This window comes from Falco biarmicus, chromosome 2 (genome assembly GCF_023638135.1).
Source record: "Falco biarmicus isolate bFalBia1 chromosome 2, bFalBia1.pri, whole genome shotgun sequence".
Classification (NCBI taxonomy): domain Eukaryota; kingdom Metazoa; phylum Chordata; class Aves; order Falconiformes; family Falconidae; genus Falco; species Falco biarmicus.
In genome coordinates this window covers 96847441-96869161 of record NC_079289.1, presented here as the reverse complement: position 1 = coordinate 96869161, position 21721 = coordinate 96847441, and the positions used below count along the sequence as shown (strand labels likewise).

Genomic DNA, 21721 nt, shown 5'->3' with positions numbered 1-21721 from the left:
ATCTGGTCATGGAACAATGTATATAAACCTCTACATTTAATTTGTATTGGACAGCATTTTCAGAACAATGGTTGTAAAAAGTTTCTCAACAATATCATCTATTTAATAACAGTCATAATTATACAGAAGTACTTGGTTCTACGTATAAAGTCCATGTCATGTTAGAAATAATTCTCCCAATGCTGTGCATTTCAGTTCGATTATTATTGCACTTATTGAATGGTTGAAGTTACTCAGCCTTTGGCCTTGAGCCATTGTGGCATGCCTCAGGTGGTAAGTGAATTGCCTACAAATGTGCTGCTTGTCATTTCTTACTGCTTAATTTCTTCTTTGGAATAAGTTTAGTCTCACAATAGGCAGGCATATCACGAAGCCAAAAAGCATTAGACAGGGACGAAATATTAGCCTTGTAAAGCCCTTCCCAATGTTGAGTCACTTATCTTTCATGGAAGGTAATAAATACTGAAATTAATGGCATGCTTCTGCTTTAAAGAATTTTGCAGAATGTTTGCATCTGTCAGCAGACTCCTAATGAAGTGCCCGTTCACAAGCCCCATGGTGTGTCTGTATGGCCATCAGGTCATATTTGAGCCCCTTTTTCACAGGGAGGAAGAAATGAAGTGTGTTGGTGGAGGGATGCTTGTACCTGAAAAATCACCAGTGAATTAGAATATACGCATCACCTTTAATGGTAGCTCTAGTGTAGAGTGCATTTTTAGAGTCACAGAGTCAATCTAATGCAGTTTTTATGGTGGTTTATTTTTAATGTAGTATTTCTGAAGAGTCACACCACTGCCTGTTTTGGAACAAAGGTGCTTTTTCCTCCTGAAAACACGCTTCAGTTACATAATTTGAATAGCTCAGCAGCTCACAAAAAACCCCATGAGAAATAACAAGAACATTTTAACTTCTGCATAACGAACTTTGTTCTTCCAGAGTATGCATTGCAATGCACACAACAGAGAAGTCACTCAGATATCAACCATCGTTTATGTTGCTAGAACTGTGTAACTGTATTACTTAATGATAGATACCTTGACACATTGCTCTTCTTACATAGCTTTTTATTATGTTATAGTATATGTTACTATTCTTTGGTGCATGACTTCAGGTTTTAGAATGAACTAACATTTTGGATGACACAAAATTATTTATTGGTTGGCTCTTTAATAAGATTGTATGCTATTATATCTTGTTCAGTAAAACCAAAATGTATTTGTAGGTCTGTATCTCTGCCAACTTCTATGGATGATGGATTCAATCTTATTAAACAGTTGGTTTGATTTCTTTAATAACTTCTTAATACTTTATGCCCAGAATGACAAAGTGTAGTATCTTTTGGTACTCATGCCTGGACTACTAGAATGTGCAGTCTAAATAAATAAGACAGTATGAAGACCCTTGAAAACTAGTAGAAAACTCTTTCAATTCAGTGATGAACTGGAACACATCAAATTTCCAAATTCAGCGTGCTTTTTGGCAATCTTCGTTTCATAGCATCAGATCTTGGATGAGTTTTTTATCTTGTAAAATGTGAGTTGGCAGGGCCTGAACCCAAATCAGTTTATGACTAATTTCCAACGTTAAACTGTGGCAAATATAATGCACTACTTTATTTGTTCCATTTGCAGTATTTCTCACAAGTCCGTCCTCTCTGCCTTTTGCACAAACAGCGTATTCAGATTAGCCTGTTTGAAAATAAATGGAAAGGTTTTGTCAATTGCCGTCCTCTTTGTTTGGGATTTGTGGTGTATTTTAAGGAGATCCATTGGGTGTATGTGGAACGGTGACTTTCACATGGAACATTTTCTGTACTGCGACCATTAGCAACCACAGATAAATTTAATCATACCACTCAAAAAATATGGAAAGCTGTACAGAATAATAATAAGGTGAATCATGAATTTTTAAGCTCTCAGAGGATGCTCTAAAAAGAAATTGATTAATCACAGTAACAATATAACACCTTGAAATAGACTTTTACTTGGGTGAACAGTGTAAAGTAGTAGTTTAGTATCAATATTGGAAGGCAGTACTCTCCATAAAGCCGTTCTGGCTCAGTATGGGTTTGCTGTTTTGTTAGTCGCTTTAGGATCACTTAAGATTTCACCTGGTTTAATCTTCTGCTTAATTTTGTACATGTGCATGTGTGTACACATTCAGTCTGTGAAACCCTACCCTGAATTTGATAGAGTTTATTGTTAGTTCACTCATCTGTGGCAAGAAAATGAAACCTGCTTTAGCTGTTTAGTAAGGAAAATTGATATTGAGACATTTCTCCAGACCTTCCCACAGTTTTATTCCTACCTAAGGGGAGAAAGTAGTGTTCCCACACTTTGACAGGAATATGAAAGGGTTGTGTAGAGTTGTAGTGTATTACAGTACTGATATGCCTCCAGAAATCTTGGTGCCGCAGCCAGTGGGCCCAGAAACACAAGCATGGTTTTGCAGTACAGTTTCTCATGTGAAAACTATCAGTCAAGTAAATCCTGAGCCATCTTGCTGTGGAAAAATGGTAATTTATTCATTTTTACATTATTTTCTCCTTTTTTTTTTTTTTTTCCACTCTGCAAAAAATATGATGTAGGGAAAATGGTAGCAAAGCAATTGTTAGTTCTTCATGAAAAATTGCGGAGAAGCAGCAGTATGCACAGGTAGCATGCTTAATAGAACTAGAGTGAAAAAAAACACTGCCGATGAGCATAACATTTAGGGCTCTAAAACACGTTAACGTATTAAGTGGCAATAAACATATTTAAGGAAACAAAGGATATATGTAAAATAAATGTTGTGGCATCTTAATCAAAATTAGATTTCGCAGAGTATGGTGAAGTAGAATTGTAAAGCCTGAGAGATTGGTCCCATTTGCTGGTAATGTTCAGCTGACATGCACTGGATTTTCTGCCCTGAAAGAAAAATACAAGTTCTCTAGAATAATCAGCTTTTCATTTTATTTTGCAGCCTTGTCTAAGCAGATGAATCTGATAATTCCTTAAATGGGAAATTTGCCAGCTGAGAGAAACCTAGAGGGCAACAAATGGGCAGTGATGACAGAATGTCTTAAATGTTGAGAATGTTGTTTTGATTCCAGACTCTTTTAAAATATATTTGTCTAGTGGATGGTAAAATGTTACACAAGCGGATAACACAGGAGATTTCCTAGGCATTACACGTGCGCACACACACACATATGCAAACACAGTAGTATTATTTTTTTTCTGTAGGCTTAACCCATGTAAATTAAATTGCAAAAGCTTGTGATTAAATAAATAAATAAATAAGGGCAGGACACAAAGCGGTGAAATTAAAGCAGCTCTGCCTTAAGTCTGCAGAGATTTCCTTATCTTATCCTGCTGTTTCTAGGTACTGCAAAACATATGGCTCACCTTTAGGGGCAGTCCCCAAACAGTGGGAGATGTTGCATCCCATCTGTGCTGCAGCAACTGGAGGTGCAATAACAAGGTGAATTGAGGACGCCAAGATGATGGTGTTTAAATTCATTGCTGGTTTACCTTGGGGGGGCAGGGGTGGGGTGGGGGAGGGGGGGTGGCATTCAGTTTGGGTGGGTTTTTTTAGCTACCACATCCATGTGCCTTAAAGGTCTGAACATGGGTACTGCTGGAGAGGTAATTGTTTTGAGGAACTTGGCAGCCTGAATAAGGAATAAGAATGTTAGGATTTTAGGGAAAGGGGAAGGGGGAGGGGAAGGAGGGGAAAGGAGAGGAGAATAGGAAAGGAAAAGAAAAAAAAAGAAAAGAAAAGGAGAAAAGAATGTCAGAAGGAGGGCAGTTCTTTGCGTCTCCCACACTTTGTTCTGGCAGCAGCTGAATTGGCTGAATAGGCTCCTGTCCCCCAGTGTTCACAACTGTCCATTATCGCTCCCACAAGCTTTAGGTGATCATGTAGTCACTCCCTAACATGATTTGTTCACTATAATCTAGGTTAGTTTAAACACTTTTTAACACCAGCTCTCTGAACTCTTTTAATCAGAATCATTCTGAAATAAGCAGTTATTCCACAGATACTGAGGGGCAGCAGTGTTCGGCAGGAATGTAGGGGAAGAGTGATTATCAGAAGCAAGGGAATAAGGCTCCACCAGTGAAGCTTCACTTAGAACAAGAATTTAGAACGACTGCAGCCTGAAATTGCACAATACAGTGGATAGAATGGGGTATATGGCTAGACTCACTGCTACCCTTATGAAATTGAATTTTTTAATACCTGCCCTCCAGAATTTCAAAGCAGAGCTTCTAAGCCTCTTAGCCTGTGCCTCAGAATTTTCCAAAATAATTTCAAAGCCTAGGACGGGAAGTTACTAACACCTTGCACCTCACTAGAACACTTAGATGCAAAGTAAAACATAAATCTGTAAATTGAGATGCAAAAGACTCTTAATGATCCTTTTTTGTTGCTGCTATCTTTACTATATTCTTTGACTTCAGTGAATCTTTTGCTATTACGTCCTTCTTTTCCTGCTAATCTAATACAAGAAAACCACTTACTACAATGGAGATTGAATATTCATACAACCCAGCTTTAGGCATTGGCATCCACATACATATATTTAAATTGGAATCAAAGTTAATTGGTGTGAGTATCCCTGACATGTTCCGTTATGAAATAAAAAGGTTCTGTTTCATTTAATACAGTACAATAAAAGCAGGTACCTTTTGTGCAGATGCTTGCTCTCACTTTTCATAGTTTTCTCAATTTACAGAAGGAGAGCTTAGTTTCCAAGATGAAAAGGCTGACATGGTTTCCAGAACTGCAGGCCACTTCTTTTTTGTTTTGAAGTCAATGGTAATCACATTTCTGAGACCCTGGGAAAAATCACCTTTTAATGCTGACTAAAAGTAACATCTCACATACTGCCTGCATAAAATGCAGTACTATAAAAAGTACATGAAGCGCAGTGTTATGTTGGGATGTACATGTATATACATGAATTGAAGCAGTCTGCATTGTAATTTAGATTATTATCCTGGTCTGGATGACTTTTAGACATTCTTAATTTCTTACTTTAGCATTTGAAAAAACAGGCCTACTATTTATTGAATAGAGCTAGAAGAATTTATTAAATAAAATTGATGCACGGGTAAGCATTAAACACTGTGAGACACTTCATGGTGTTGGAAGTAATGGAAGCAATTTCCTCTTTCCAGTCTTAAGCAATTTTGGTCCTTGCAAGCTTTCAAGAAATGATGTTTAGAGCAACAGAGTCAGGACCTTTGGGCTTTCATGCTGGAGTAGCAAGCCCAAGGAAGCTTCAGGAAAAAGGAAAGCAACTTAACTTTGCAGTTTTCCACATTTCAAAAGTCCTTCTTCCTTCGCAACAAATTTAACTAATTAGTTGCATTTTCAAGCTTTGGTGTGGTTTTGCATTTGGTTTGTTTTGCTGGAGTTTTTTAAGTGAAGTTTTCACACCTGATCAAGAGGTTTTGTAATGGCTTTGGAACATACTTTATGAACTTTACTGTGTCTGAACATACCATGGAGACAGAGAATATAAACCATGTATTGGCTAAGTCATTTGGATAACCACTTACTAAGATCTTGACTATTCTTTCTGTCTGTCCCTTCAATAAAGTACAGACTAGGGAGTCATTCAAAATCTGTGAGCTTTATTAAATAAAATACCTCTTAAAGTAGATGAAAAAATGAAATAAAACAAACCAAAGATGGTTGGTTACATCATACTATTTATGTTATCAGAATTGCATTAAAGCATAGAACATCACAAATATTGAGAGATAATTTATTGAAAAGAATTAAAGGAATTTATCCCAGTCTTGTTATACAAGCAAACTTTTCGTACATATACTAGTCAAAATTCTCATACATGCTTGTCAAAAGAAGTTAGTTTTGTCTCAGTTTAGATGTTTAGGTGCCCGTTTACTCCTATAAGGCATATGATGATGAGACAGCTAGTATCAACCATCAGGTTAATCATATTAACCAGTCAACTGGAGCAAAAATTAAGAGAATTTTTTTTCCTGTAACATGCAGAAGATAATTGTAAAGGTTTTTTTCTGGAATTTCACTTCTACTGCTGACTTTTACATTATGATGATAAAAAGTTCAAATGTGGTGAAATACCCAGGTTACTGGCCAGCTCAAAGGTTTGGGTTCCTCAGACCAAGAAGGTGCTAGATGAGTGCTCTTTACCAAAGAGTCTGTGTGACATTTGTTGGATGGTTTTTTGTCTTTGTGATTTTAAATACTCAGTTTTTTCACAGCCCTATTTACTGCAGATAAATCAGTGTTCATGCTCTTTTGTTTCATTTAGTGTATTCCTGTAGCCAGTATTCTCAGCTGCATTTTTCATATCCAAACAGTATAACCTATTACTTTATGTCATGCATTGTAATTGAGGGAAGATTAAAATTCACGTAGTTAAACGGTAGTTTAATATAAATAGTTTTTACTCCTATAACTCTACAAGTGATATAGGTAAAAGGAGAAGGTAATGTTGGAAGATAATCTGCAGTATAACAAAAACATTCTGTGCCTTTAGTCACGAGTCTTCAGTTCCGTTATAGCGACTTAACGAGCATAAACTTTGTGCGCTCAGAGAGAATATCTCGTGTTTGATACTTTTAGGACCTTGGATCCGTCTGGATCCAGTATGCAAGTTTGTGCCCTTATGTTTCTGACTAAGCTCCTTATTTTCTACGTAAATAACACAACAAGCAATTTAATTTTAATATGGAGAGATTATTATTGCAGGATCACGAGGTAATTCAGGTTGGAAGAGACTTGGAGGTCTCCAGTCCAACACCAGGCTCAAAGCAAGGCCAGCTCTGGGGTTAGACCCAGCTGTTCTGGGTTTGGTCCAGTCAGAAGTCTAAAGATGGAGACTATGCAGAAGTCATCTTGCAAGAAGATTTAAGTATCTTTCTAATGCTGAAGATGGTAGTTACTGAATATAAAAATCTAATTTTCAAATAGATATTGCAACTAAATGTTCTGTTTGCAGAGCAATGTATTAGGTCACTTGTGCCATGCTTTTTAGATCTGGACTCATAAAACCATCTGCATTTTTGCAGAATCTCAACTGCTTAGCGTGCCACGTCCTTCCAGGTGTACACTAACTACCATATGAAGTATGATGGTTAGTGGAGTGTAACTCCAGCTGAAAGTTTTATTCTTGGATGACTTCTCTCTTCTCCTCCAACTCTTTTTCTCTGCTTCTATTTAAAAAAAAAAAAAACCCACCAAAATTCAATGCAACTATTTAACCATAAAGCTGCTGTACATTTGCCCTGGCTTAACATAAAGGGAAGAATCTTTTTATGTAATAAATTTGGAAGTACTTTAAAGAGATAGTTTACTTCAAGAATTAAAGGATTGTCTCAAATAAGAGCTATTACTCCAGAAATTCAGCTTCCCTGACAATACAGCAAGTTTTTTTTGCAGAGGATACAAATAAAGGTAATGTTGCCTTCCCTGCCTGGCAAAGATGATTTCTTAGGAAATTCATAACCATGATCTGTTTTATTAAAAATGGCTAAAAGCAGGAGAATTTTCAACATTTTTTACTTAAGAAGGTTCTTTTGATTAAATCTGATGTTTGTTCTCCTCAATACCACTGCCTTTGAAAGAAGACTGTGGAAACAGCAGTGTAAAATTTTGCATTCCATGTGGAAGTGTGACTGACAAGTGTTGAGGTTTGTATGATTTGGGGCCACCCTTGCTCAGGATACTGTCTGCTCTTTTGTAGAAGCAGAAAACACACCAAGCAGAGGAGGTGAAGCTGGGAAGGAAGAGGTTGGCTTTGAATGACGGGGAAGTTGCCTGGCTGATGTGCAAGTGTCAGTGTTTCTCAGATGAGTTTTCCAGTTTCAGACTGGAGGGAAGGAGTGGGTGGAAAGTGCATGTGAAACTGAGATTTCTGCTTCTGGATTCACACGAAGAAATCTCAAAACAGCTCAGTATTTAATAACCTGCTAGGTACTTTACCAGGCAGTGTAAACACCTGTGATTGCATTTTCAAAAATCAGGTGTGGTAATGTGCATTTAGCTGATGTTGCTTGGCCCTGTTCTGAGGTGGGTGGTTGTTCTTGATTCAGAGAAGTGCTGCCTTTACCTCATCTTGCTGCTGCTTGACTCAAGCCAGATCAGTTTCTGATCACTGAATGCATTTTAATTACCTCTTTCATTGTTAAATATTTAAGTATAGCTTTTGTAGTCAGTCTTTGGAATTTAATTCATACTGATGGCCATCTTCTCAGGTTAAAGGGTAAGGCAACGGGTTAACTTTAACTTGCAGTAGTACTTCTAAGAGAATTCCTGAATGTTAACTGTCAGTTTTATAACAAGCATATTGGTTAGGCTGATGTAGAAGTACAAGTAGTAATTTCTTCTTGGTTTATTGTTTTGAGACTTCAAGATTTTATGTGTCCATGATGAGAACATCCAGGGGAAATAACCAGATGAAACAACACTACCACTCTAGCTGGGTCCTGGTGATGCCAAGCCAGAATATGGATTATTGACCACAGCGCAGCAGATCTAGAAAAAGGGTACCTTTTAAAACTCCTCTTTTTCTAGATATTCTTACTGGCCATTACCAGCTTTGTCCCTTTTTACTTCCTGTCCCACAGCTTGTTAACAAGGAAGCATGAGTCTAACATTCTAGAGTAATTTTTTTCATAATTTAAAAAAGTGTGGTGAGAAATTACATTTCTACTATATTGCAATAGCGTGGCACATTTGGGGAGACCTTGCCTGCAGTCCCCAAAATTTCAGCCCCTGCAGAAGTCCACTTACTGGAACCTGTCTGGGAATAAAAGCTACAGGGATACAATGGTAAAATAGTTTTCATTACAACATTAGAAAATTCTGCCCAAGACATTAAAATTTTTTTTGTACTTTTATGAGAATTCTCCAGCAGCTTGCAAAGTGCATAGTTCTGTGGCAACAGGATGTTCAATTCATGTCTATTTGCATATAATTCAAACAGCTTTAAAATTTCTTCTGTCACCTATCATTCAGAAGGATGTACAAGAAGTAAATAGTATGGAGAAATTTCTGCTTGACAGCTATAGACAGGCCATCTTCAGGAAGTATACCCTGAGAACTATCCTCTTATCAAGACTTCTGAAAACTTTTGAATGACTGGAAGACTTCCAAAATCCTTTCAGTCTGTGTATGTTTCCCTATTATTTTTGTTCCATAATGCATACATTCAATTTCCATTTTCTGCCTGATAGCTCCAGCATTTTATACTTAGTGGGCTAATCAAACAAATAACATTGCTCACTACTGGGAAAAGATGAATGTGTTAGATGTCTGGTTCTCTCCCAATTCTAAATAATGCAGGCTTTTTCTTTGCAAAAATGTACCAGATAAGGAACAAACCAAAATGTTGGCTTGAAAAATACTATTAGTAGAATGGGTCCATAGTACCAATGATTCAGTCATCTGTCAGCCTGATAAATGGATTAGTGTAAGAGGTGTTCCAGTGGGGAAATGCAGCCCATAGGGCTTCCAGCTAATTATATTTAAGTTGTTTAGTACTGCTGGGAAGCAGCATCCAGGCAATTACTGAAAGCTTTGATGCAGTGTGCACTATTAGAGAGTGTGTTCAGAAACTCATTACCCTTTCGTGCTTGTGTTGGATGGATTCTAGGAAGCTGACATGAAACAGAGAGCAGGAATCAATAACTAGAAAGGCGTTTTAGTTAGCTTCTGATCCATTTCCTGATTCAGCAGCTTTTAGCCTAGAGTGTTACATACAGTTGCTGTAATGTAAGGGAAAACGCGACATTAATATATTAATTGCCATATATATGCATGTGGCTATGTGTAGCTGAAATTCCATCCAAGATGAAGTTACAAAAGGTCCTTTGGGGACAAGCTGCTCCCCAGATCCCCTGTGGCATGTCCAAAGCAGCTGCCATCTCTGTTCCTAGTAAGTTGATTGTAGTCATGTCTCCTAAAGCCTGACCTCGCAACAGTTACTTATGCCTCCACAACATCAAGATTATGTTACCGCAGTGCCCATCATGTCCCACCTTCAACATTTCTTGGAAACTACAGCTAATACAAAATGAAGCTGATAGTATTGGCAACACATGTTAAACCTTATTGAAGAAAATTGTGCTAGCTCTGTCTTTGCTGTGGGCTGTAATTCACATTACTGATGCGCCTGGAGAAAATTTTATACACTTTAGCATCATCCAAATGTGGGAAACAGCAAGTCCTTTCACGTACTGCTCAGCAGTTGGGTACCTCCAAGGTGTACATGCTGAAAGCAGCGTGGTATTTGCACAACTGGGAGCTGAAGACTTTAAAGTTCATTTCTTAGGTTAGAATGACAGGTCTACTCTGGGCAAAAGTTATAGGAGTTAAACTAAATTGTGTGGTTTTCTTGTTAAGCTTGCATTTACTTTTAAATCAGTTAATGGTGATTGTTAGGGCAATGCAGAGGAGACTACATTTCTTCTTTTCTATTTCTTCTTCTATGCTCTTGCCTGAGGTAGAGCTAAATAGACAAATGAGAGGATTGTAGTTCAATGCTTCTGAAGGGGGTAATTCTTTCCCACCCACCTGCAGTATCACAGATTTAATAATTGCGCACTTTTCTTTATGTTTCCATCACAACAGTCCTTGACATGCTGCGGTTTTTGTTTCATGTTCTATAAAGTTCGGCAGAAATCTCACTGTCAAGAGAGAAGTTTGTGGGTTTTTTGTAAATCTGGAGTTGTTAATTAGAAAAGTACCATGCAGTTTGCCTGGGGGTTGGTAAAATAGAAACTGTGCTATTTGATAAGCGTATACCTTTCTGATAAAAATTTATCAGAATTTCTGTGTTCTAGGCCCCAGCACCTATGAATACGTGTTCTGTAGAAAATCCCCTTACAGTACTAAGCATTTTCATTATTGGTACCTACCTCGGATACCGACAGCTAAGCTTTCCATAAATTCATTAGTATTGCTGAAAGTACCGGCCGATCAAATAATGGTAGGTAGCTCATGTATCTCCTGTCTCCAAAACTATTACATAGTGATAGAATATCTACTACACTGAAATACACTGCTGAAGCAGAAAAAAGCTACAAGCTGTTGAAGCATCTATGCAGGCAAAGGCACTGTCTGTGGTAAATGATTTTGAGAGTTGATGCTGTAACTGCGGCTTCCAGTCTGGCTCTAAGACTTCTATTGAGTTACCGTTTGGGATGCTAAGAGTTAATTTATCTCTGGAGGAGCCTGCATAAAAGGGGTGGCAGAATACAGGCAAATTAACGAGACCATGCTTCTGAAATCCTTAATTTCATAATGTCCACTAGCTTTGAGAGGGTTAGTTAGGATGAAACATGAAAAGAGTTTCCACTTGCAGTTTTTGTTCCCTCGAGACACTTGCTTCAAAGTGGCAGCCCAGGCTCTGCTACATCTGAAAGACTGCTGTATTCTGGGGAGAGGCTCTCAAGTCTAAGTACTTTCAGTTTTTCTGGGAAGACAGGGTTTATTTCTGAATTTTTTTGTGGCTTTGGCTCAGATTTTACAATGGGAAAACTTTCTGCACTAGTACTATAATGAATGTCTATTTTCAAAGTTGACTCTGATTTCTGACTGACTCAGGACTTTGCTTCCTTTGTAAAATCTGAGCATTTGTCTATGGTAGATTTAAAATGAAAAGGCTTCCCTAACTCCCTTTAGAGGAGGTGGCTGTGGGGGGGAAGGTATGAATGTCTAGAGAGGAAATGTTTTATCATAGCAAGCCATTAAGTAGTATTTGTTTATTCTGTAAGGCCTTAGGGCAAATAGTTAATATGCAGGCATTGTGTAGGTTTTTCTGAACAGAGTTTGCAGTTCCAGTGCATAGGTACTCTGTGGAAACACAATGGTGAAACCCAGCACGTTGTGTTGTGTTGAAGATGGTGGTCCTGGGTTTGGCTCCACGTGACTGCAGTATTATCCATGGTCCTTATGCAAACTAATTGCTAGTCATGCTCCAGGGGTAGCCACAGCTGTGGTTATACTGCTGTGATTATATTTATATGTAATGTTAATTCATAAAGAAACTAAAAATCCAGTACGTCAGCAGAAGTTTTGTTAAATGTTGGCATGTTCTCTTCACTGATTCATACAGTTTTAGGAATTGCTTTAGAAAATACATTTTAGGTTATTTTTTGCAGAAGGGTGGCGTAATTATTGATGTCTTATTGGAATCTTCCATATAGTCCTGGTTTACTTGAGTATAATCCCCAGTGGTTGTTTGAAAATATTAAAGCTCTTAATCAATTTGAAAGAAAGCAAAATATTCATGTTGTGCACTAGGTATCCTGCATTTATTTCCCAAAGAAGTAGTGAAATCTCTCAAAAACACTTTTTTGTTCAGTGTCTGTTGAAGATGGCCTATTTATCATTTAAACTCTGTGTCTTTAAAAGCCAGAAAGAAAAGGGGTAATAAATTAGTCACTCAGTTAATGTTGGGGTTTTTTATTATGGAACAACATTAAGAGAAATGTGATGAAACAGAGTAGTAATGTCACTAGGTTTGTTTCTTCTCATCATGTTGTTTAGTAAAAAGAAATAAAATTATTTATTTGTAACTCTGCAGAAATAGCATTTAAACATAAATCAGATTGGAAAAATATTTGAGTATCTAAATCTGTTTTGAGGAGTTTAGTAGGTTTTACAAAAGCATCTTCCTAAATGATGTGACTAAGTACTCTTGAGTTTGAATCAAGAGTAAATGTGCTATACTATTTAGGTGCTCTTACCCCTAGCCACCTGCACAGCTGGTAATTTCAGGTGCCTCCTGTAAATTTGGCCCCGAATTCCAGTTTTCTAAAGTATGCAAGTGGTTGCAAAAGGAAATCTACATATGAAGCCGTGAATAAATGCAGTATTTCATCTATGGCCTGTTAAGGGCAGCATCGAATTCAGGCCTCCTTTAAGCGAATGTCACTTTATTGACTTCTCGATATAAATGGTGCTGTGCGGCTGGGCACTGACACTGGGCTTGTGCTCTGCCGTGTCCTGGCAGGCAGCTGTTCTCCGGCCAGTGCTGTGGGGACAGGAGGGAAAGGCAGCATTATTTTTCGGTTAAATCTGCACTTCTGATAGCAGCAGGAGAGTTTGTATCGACTGCCTGTGTGTGAGTCAGGATTTTCTGTGGTTTTGCTTCACAGATGTGTTGGATGGAGGAGCTGAGAGATCAGGAGATCAATGGATGTATTTACGTTGTTTGGCTGACTTTTGTGTTTTCAAAGTAGTGGAACATCCGAAGTCAAACCATGTGTACCAGATTTACAAGTAGTGAAAATGAATGAGGTTTTTAACTATTATTTCTGGTTGATAGTTAAACATGGTTGAATTTTCTGGCAGCTTAGCAGCCCAAGGCATAGCAACAGCACTAAAGCCAGCTAAACTGACACTTCCAATATCTTTCCGTATCTTTGCTGAAGGGACAGAATATTTAAGGTTGCTGACTGTAAGAGCAGTTCCATGTAAAGTTCAAGCCGTTTCTTGTTCTTGCTTTTTTTCCTTCTCCCATTCCCTCTTTTGTGAGAAGCCCGTGTTACCTGTGTGCCCACAGTAAGGCAGCTCTTGCAGGGAGAGAGCTGGAAGCGTGCTGCTGTGGGGCCGCGGCAGTGCCATGCCTGGATTTTAGCTGAGCTGGGGAGCTGCTTGCCTGACCTGCTGAAATACCCCAGCAGGAAGCTTTTTCTGCCCAGAACGCTTACTGCCTTTCTTACTGACTTTAAAGCAGAGGTGGGACTAACCAGTAGTTAATGACATCAAGCACTGTTACTCATTGCTCTGTGCCTGTAGGGTGGAGGCAGAGGTTCAGAGAGCAGCGTTAGTATTGCCTGCCTGTGGCCATCTTACTGATGCCCCAAATGACCCTTGTGAAGAGACCTCCTGCTACTGCTCTACTGTGACCAAAAGTCTTTCAGCACATGGAGGAAAGAATAGGCTCCCTAAACTAGAAGCCAGAATATTATTTGCAACAGGATTTAGTCCACCTGTCTCTGAAAGGATGGCTATAATTCTCTGGCTCCACATATGGCCTGAACACACACACTCTCACTATATGTGTGTGTATACGTACATGCCAGTGTGTCACTAAGTTTGTACTAGCACCAGCAGCTTAGCATGCACAGTGCTCGTCACCATCAGTGCTTTAGTTACAAAGCTAGACAGTCGTTTCAGATCATAATGTACTGAATTTATGACCAGGAAGGGATGACTACGTCACCTGATCTCTCTTTCTCTGTGTTGCTGTATGTATGAAACCTGGTAACGTCTATATGACTACAGGGTAACTTAGATTTTCACATAGTTCATCCTTGAGAAAAGTCCCACTAAACCTTGATATCAACAAATGCAGAATCTCTGCATTCTCCTTTTGATAGCTGCACTAATGGTTAGTCACAGGTGATAAAAAGGATGTGCTTTATTTATCATTTGAATTTGGCATCAGCTTCCAGATGCTGATTGTTTCATGTGTATCCTTCTTTGCTAGATTAAAAAGAAAGTCATTATTAGTATTTTCTCCCCATGAAAATACTTAGGTGCTGTAATCAGGTCATCTGTATTTTTTTAAAATAAACTATACAAGTTCAACTCTCCAAATACGTAATATTAAGATATTTTCTACAGTGCTGTAATCACTTTTGCAACTGTATTCTGTGATCTCTGGTAGGATTTTTTTTCAGTTTCTTTTGAAATTGAAGACCTCAGTCCTGTTGTAAGTAGTGATAGATAGTAATGTTAGTATTACCAATGAAAGTTTAAAAATGGAGATTTAAAAACATTTTCTGACTTTGCACATTGTATATTTCAAAGCTTATATTGGCACTTGTTTCTGTATGAAATCAGATTTTAAGAAACTTCTATTGTTGAGTAAAGCCTTATGGTAGGGGCATCTGCTAGCATGATGAATTATTACAACCATCCACATGTATGCTTTCATCCAATCGTAAGGGAAATCTATGTAACTTCTTAGTGTCACTGACACTTAGGTGTAATAAAATAAACCACATATTTTAATCTCCAGTTGGTCTCTTTCCCCTTGCTTCATTCCTGAAAATCATTTATTTACTTGGCTCTAGTTTTCACACAGAAAACTTTCTCAGTAGAGAGCCAGTATTAACGTTTTTACCAAAAAGTTGTCTGGCAAAGTAACCAAAGCCAGTCTTATTATAGGATTTGATTAGCTCTTCCAGCCTGTGTTACCAGTGCTGCCGGCACTGATACCTTCTGCCTTCTCTGTGGCAGCATGGGAAGATGAATGGCCTTTAAGTGATTCCATCACTGATAAAAGCTACCAGTGATTCAGTATATAACATCTGTAAACAGAACAAATGAAGATGCAGCCCAACCAATTTATGATATAATTATGACAGAAAGAATTAATAAATTTCTTCAATAACAATGCTTCCATCTACAGCTACAGTATGAGTATCTGGTATTCTACAGTGTCCTTTAAATGCCATGAATCTTGCAGAAGCCTTCAGCACAGATGAGCCAGCTCTTTTCCTGGTATTTGTCATCAGAGTAGCCTCAGTATGTGTTAGTTACCGTTGCATAGCATAATGTCAGAGTATTGAATAGAGATAATATAATAATACTTATAACAATTTTTCCATAAAACATGGAGAAGTTGTTACAGAAAAATCCTCTAGTTGTTGCTTGGATTTTCAGATTTTACATTTACACAGAGTAAATTACTTCTTGAGTATGTTAGATTTTGCATAAACATAACATGCTCTGCAGAAAAATGACATAGGACATAATTTGAAAATAAGATGTAGAGATGACAGCAGTCATCTCAGAATGCTGTCTGGGAATTAGATAGGTAATTATATAGGTAACCAGGTAGATAGAGGTTCATATGAATTCAGTAGGCAAACTCAGAAAAACTACAGACTTCTAGCTGATGTATTATTAAATACTTGGTGATGCTTAAATAGTTATGTGTTGCCCCCTCTGTAGTCATTCACCTTTGATTAGAATAGGTATAACTTTCTCGGGCGAGTAGTTAGATTTGGTTAGGTGATGTACTTGTTCCACGGTGATGTAAATGAGAACGTGTTGTAGTACTGCAGGCTGAGAATTAGAACTGGATTTATGAAAGCTTCTCCTGATGATGTGTTTAAATTGTTATTTGTTAAATTGATTATATCATAAAATTATCTTTAATGTATAGTTTTAAAAGCTGCTGGACATTTGTGTGGAAAAAAGTCTTTAGAAGTCTCCAATGAATATCTCATTTCACTTCACAGCATTTAATTATTAGATTATATAGACAGAAACTGAGCGTAAGGCTTAAGGCTTGAAATGCAGGAGTAGGAAACTTGTCAAGATACATGGCTGTTGAATGGCAGAGAAAATACAAGATAAGGCTTTACTCATCATGCTTGATGGCAGGCATAGAAAAGTCTGCAAATAGGTTTATTATTGAAGAAGAATGCCAGGCTATCTCTCATGTTTGATTTTCGTAAATGCGTTCCTTTAGGCTTTCCCCTCAAAACATGCAGGAAGGTAATTTTTTTGGCCTGCATCTTTTCACACAGAAGTGATGCTCAATCAGTTCCCACTGGAAGCTTTCTCAGGGAGCATTTCTGTGTCCCCCCACTGTTCTGAGGCATTTCAGTCCCATGCTCAGTAGCAGTTCTGGATGAATTGCTTGCTGGTATTATACTTGACCAAAGAGGCTGAAAATCGTTGAGCCAAGTTCAGGGTGTATTAGGATTCTTCCAGGTTCCTGAAAAAGTGCACAGCTTTGCAAAGTGCTTGAATGCTGTGGGTTACTGGGGCTTGCCTTTGCCTCTCAAATCCTTTCTGTGATGGGTGTTGGGGTTTTTCCCCTTGCCGTTACGCCAAAAATCCTAACTTGGGAGCTAGTACCTTGGTGAATGCCAAAGGCAGGAGTCAAATGCTTGTGTTTTAACGAGGTGATGGAAACTGGCTTGACAGTACCTCTGTCTCTCATTGCAGCCCTCTCAGCTGTCAGATGCGCTGATCTCCATGGTAACTCAAACCCCCAGACTCTTGACAGCAGCCTGCGAGGAGCAGCATTCAGCAGCTCAAGGGTCTCACGACCAGGTAAGCAAAACATAATGGCCCAACAGGAGCTTACCTCAGGCGCTCAGTTTCCTATCCGGCTACCTTTCGGGTTTTTCCCTGGCGAAGTCACACACACAGTTCGTTCATGTGCATGGTGGTGTACTTCTACTGGTGCTGTCATTTAAAGCTACAGCAGTCCAGCTCTCAGAGACATTTGTTAAAAAGTCTACGTTTGTTCAGGGTTGTTTCATAAGCTACAAATGGAAGAGCCACAATGTAGCAAAGCAAAGTAGTACTGTGGGATTCTTTGAGGGGCTTTGGTGTTGAGTAACTGCTGTGGTATGAAATAACCCCAGAACACATCAGTGGTAAGATCTGTCTTACCCACTGTACCTACACCACTGACAGTACTGCCTGGTCACTAACATTAGGCGTGAGCTCTCTTACTCTCCTGGAATGGACCAGACACTGTTCCTGCGTTCGTGTAACATTTGTTCGTACTCTGTAGCCTTTTCGTATTGCTACTGTGCTCTTTTCACAACTTTCTAAATCCCTCACTGTGCTGATAGCAGCATGTGGGGCATTCTAGTTAACATCCTAAGGAGTTACAGAATTCTTCCCCATTTTTGGTAAATTATGGAGAAAACACTAAGAAAACCCAAGATCTTTGCTGTCTTGGGGAAACAGTGCAGAGGCTCTACAGCTCTGTTCTCTATTCCTGGCAGTATCACTAATGCTGTGAACAAAAGCAGTAGCTTGGGTCTTACGCGCTTACATGTGTGTGGGGAGGGGTTATTACTCCTTTTTGTCATAAGGTTTCACTGGCATTTGTGTTGAATTGTTTCTGTACTATGAAGATTGTATTTGTTTTGTAAGTCCTTGGTTTGTGTGAACCATTTTCAGGGTATTGCCCACATTCATTCTTTCTTGCTTGCCACATAAGTCCACTTAAATGTAATACACTATCTCCGCCTTACAAAGCAATCCGTATTACTCTGAGTAACCACTTTGTTACCTTTATTAACCAAACTGACATTTTTTGTGCCATAACTTGCTATCAACAAGATTAACTTTTGTATCATTGAGGATACTGTTAGATAGTGTTGAGCTAGTACTGGATGATTTTATTGGAGTAATGAAGAGCACTTCTTCAATTATTGTTTCCTGTTAACAGCTACTATTTTATAGCTATAACTTAATCACATTTGATGATACTGATAATAATTTCTTAATCTGAATGTGTGTCTGTAAGCCAAATGCTGTTCAAAAGTCTGAATGTTTCATTTATGGAGTAACTTCTATTGACCACACTTCAGAACTTTATCAGATGATTAAATCAAACTTTCTGTTTTACTGACCAGGTTTCTATAAAATGGTGTTGACTGGCATCACTTTTATTCGTGTCATTTCCCAGTGAATTTATCCTTTATCAGTCTGCTGTTTATTTTCCCTGAGATTAAGAATGACTTAGAGCTCTGTGATTACTGAGATCGTACCGCTTACCTTCTTCAGTTATTGGCAGAAAATGCTAGCAGTCTTACTGAATTTCTCTGGTGTTCCAAAAATATACTGAAAATTAACATCGTTGAAATAATACTCTCACAAACACTTTTAAGACTCTAAGGCACAATTTATCTGGGTGTGCTGATTTAAAGTTGTCTTTTAACATTCATTTTGGTTACTGGTAGCCCCCTTATATATAAAAATGCTTTTTTCTGCTTACAGAGAAGAAAATGTGTGTTGGTTTTTTGTGTTTTATAAGTAGCATGTTTGTATTCTTTTAAAACGTGGATCAGAAGTTGGAGACTCTCTGCTTTCTAGTCTGTTTTCTTTAGCCCAGAATTTCCTATTCAGATTAGTATTTTTTTTAATGTGTAATGTATATTTCCATCTAATTACACACTTAACCTGGAATTAGAGTGAGATTTTTTGTCACAGATTGCCTTTTTTGGACTATTTAACAGAGGTCTTTGATCCCTGGTGGCAGTGGGGTGGGGAGAGTCCTTCCACATTTTCATCTCTGTACTTTCTCCCAGACGCAGAATTTTCAATACTTCACTGGCCTAGTGAACTTCCATGCTTGTGATTAATTAATTTATAGAGGCCCAGAGTGTAATTACCCTTTTGGTATTTCAAAAGGTATTCTAGGAATAAAATTTGGGAATGCTTGTGATGTGTTACTACTGACTGCATGGCATTTCTAGCTTACATCTCTCAGATGGACATCCTTTGTAGTTCTTTTCATATTTTACAGATGCATACTTAAGGAGCAGATCATCCAGTTCTTGGATATGCTTGGTGGTTTGCTTTATTTTGTATTACTAACAGTATATCCTCCTGAGATCTGCTGGCATATTATCAATATGAATTCAAGATCATGTCACCTGGCTTATCAGTAATTCTGAGAAATAATGGTGCAAATAGACCACCAAATTCTATTCCTTTTTCTCTAGTTCTCTTTTCCTGAAAAGTCAGAAGTACTGATTTTAATGTTTTAATAGTGGAGATCACCCCAACAGGTTAAAGTCATGGCAACTACACAGAACATCACCTCCTAAACAAGACTTTATGGCCACTCTTGCCTTTTTCCTTGGCCTCTGATCCCTCTCTCCACTCAGGTGTCCGTATGTAGGGCTGAGTTTATATTGCATGTTTCTGTTACACCTCCCAGTTTACTTGCGAGGCTTTTTGCCTGCCCTAACTTGTCCTAATCCAAAGAGATAAGGACCACATCAGTGAGATGAAGTTTATTCCCTAAATGGGGCTGCTTCTCACCATGGATGTGAGTTGCTGTTCCGAAGGCCAGAACCTCTTAACTTTTCACCAGATACATAGCCAATAATTGATCATTAGTCTTATTACTTTCTGTCACTCTGAAGATCAGTCAGATCTCAGGGATCTCTTTCACATTTTCCTTCTAAAATATGCAGCTGGTCTTAACGCTAGCCAGAGATTTTGTACAGCCAGTGATGGTACATGCTTTAGCACTGTTCCATCTCATAGTAATACTGGGACTTTCCGGTCGATGACAGAAGGTCTCTAACCAATCTGGGTTGAAGACAGAGCCAATACAGGTAGGAGATGTCAGGTGTCAAAGAAAGAAGCTCTAGGAAAATTTCGTGTAACTTCCTGGCCTGAAATATTGTAGAAACTCTTTGTTGGATTTTGGACAGTTGTTGGAAGCAGCGGTGCAAATCTGCTTGGGTGGTTCTGTAATGATCGCTTACCTGAACCAGCCAGAGAAAACCCAGAAGCAGAGAAAAACGTTAGGATTTTACAAAGTTAGTAATCATTTTTAGTGGATCTTCCCTCGTGCCTGGGAATAGACCACAGAATTTCTTCAGTCCTATGTTTTACTAGTTTGGCTGCCTGAGCTAGGGCAACAATTTTTACATGATGGGTATCAGACGCCTTTAGTACTTTCTGCTAGGTGGACACCAAAATTATTTCCTCAAGTTAGTAGCGGCTTTTGAAAATCATGGTCAAAGTCACTATCAAGACTAATAAAAACATGTTTTAACAGAACGTGGTCATGTTAATTTTGTCCCATGCATTCTTATGGTTATCATTGTTTATTATTGTTATGATAGGGATGACCATGATAAGAGTCTGACTATGTCACGGTCATGTGTGGTATGTTGTATGAATGCATAGGGAATTATAGTATCTTGACTGGAAAATCTTAGAGTGCAAAAAGCAAGATGAAACAGAGAGATGTGGAAACATCAAGATTTTGGGAGAGTTCAGTTAGCAACATTAGGAATATGCACATGATTCCTAGGAAGAAACAGATCACCGTTTACTGGCTTGATGTTTTTTGTGTGAATTAGTTACTTCAAACTTAAGAATGAGATGGACAGGATGTAAGTAGAAGGTATTTCAAACATACCAGCTGTTACGCTGAACAGGTTTCTGTTGTTCAAAGAGCTTGGAATGGGTGCAGTTTGAGAATGTCAGTGTGTGAGGCTTGAGGGTGGTAGCATTCCAAAATAAGACAGTAAAATGCATTATCCTTTGTTTTTTAAACTAAGCTGGTGGTTATTAAGGCATAACTCGGACCTTTTACAACCGGGCTGTGACAATCCTGCACTCTCTGTCCTTTGATTTGTAGAGCACTTTAGGATACCACCTTCACTGTGCCAGTCACTGGAAAGTGCTAGTAATAGATATGCAGAGTGGAGAAAGACAATTTTTTGTTGAAAATGTTAGTAAGTGTATATTTAGCTTACCTGGAGTGCCAGATGAAGCAAAAAGTGCGTACCTTCTTTTGTGTATGCCACCCTGCCACAGCATGAGTGAGAGGAGTTCTGCATTGCCTGAAACTGCTGCTGTGAGTTTGCCCAGCAGAGACTTCATGCAGGTAAAACGGCTGTATGGGACTTAGTTACCAGCTGGGGTTAAACCACAACACTTCATCCACCTGAAGTCTGCTTAACTTGTCTGGGCAGAAATTTGTCCAGCTCAGCTTAGGCAGTGACACTTTTGGAAAACTCAGGTATGTCCTTGTACCTGTACTGCACAAACATGGTGTCTAGCACATCCCAGAGACACTGTGTCTTCTGCAAGCTGCCTGTAACGAGGGACTATGTATGTGCGACAAATCCCAAACAAAATTAGGACAGTTTTCCTCTGAAGAATAGGATTTTCTGCTTTTTAAAGGTAGGTTCACTTGAGGCTTTTGTTTTAAACTGAATTCTTG

General features: G+C 38.5%; 1 protein-coding gene across 5 annotated transcripts in view; it reads left to right on the top strand.

The window, feature by feature from the left end:
- Window positions 1–21721, top strand: part of TBL1X (transducin beta like 1 X-linked) — a 199955-nt gene that overhangs the window by 92061 nt on the left and 86173 nt on the right. For 4 of the 5 annotated variants that reach the window (XM_056329851.1, XM_056329849.1, XM_056329850.1 and 1 more), the window contains one exon: window positions 16954–17061. The exons of the other annotated variant lie outside the window; for it this stretch is intronic. The gene's annotated coding sequence lies outside the window, so the exon portion shown is untranslated. The remainder of the gene's footprint in view (window positions 1–16953; window positions 17062–21721) is intronic. 5 annotated transcript variants of the gene reach the window in all.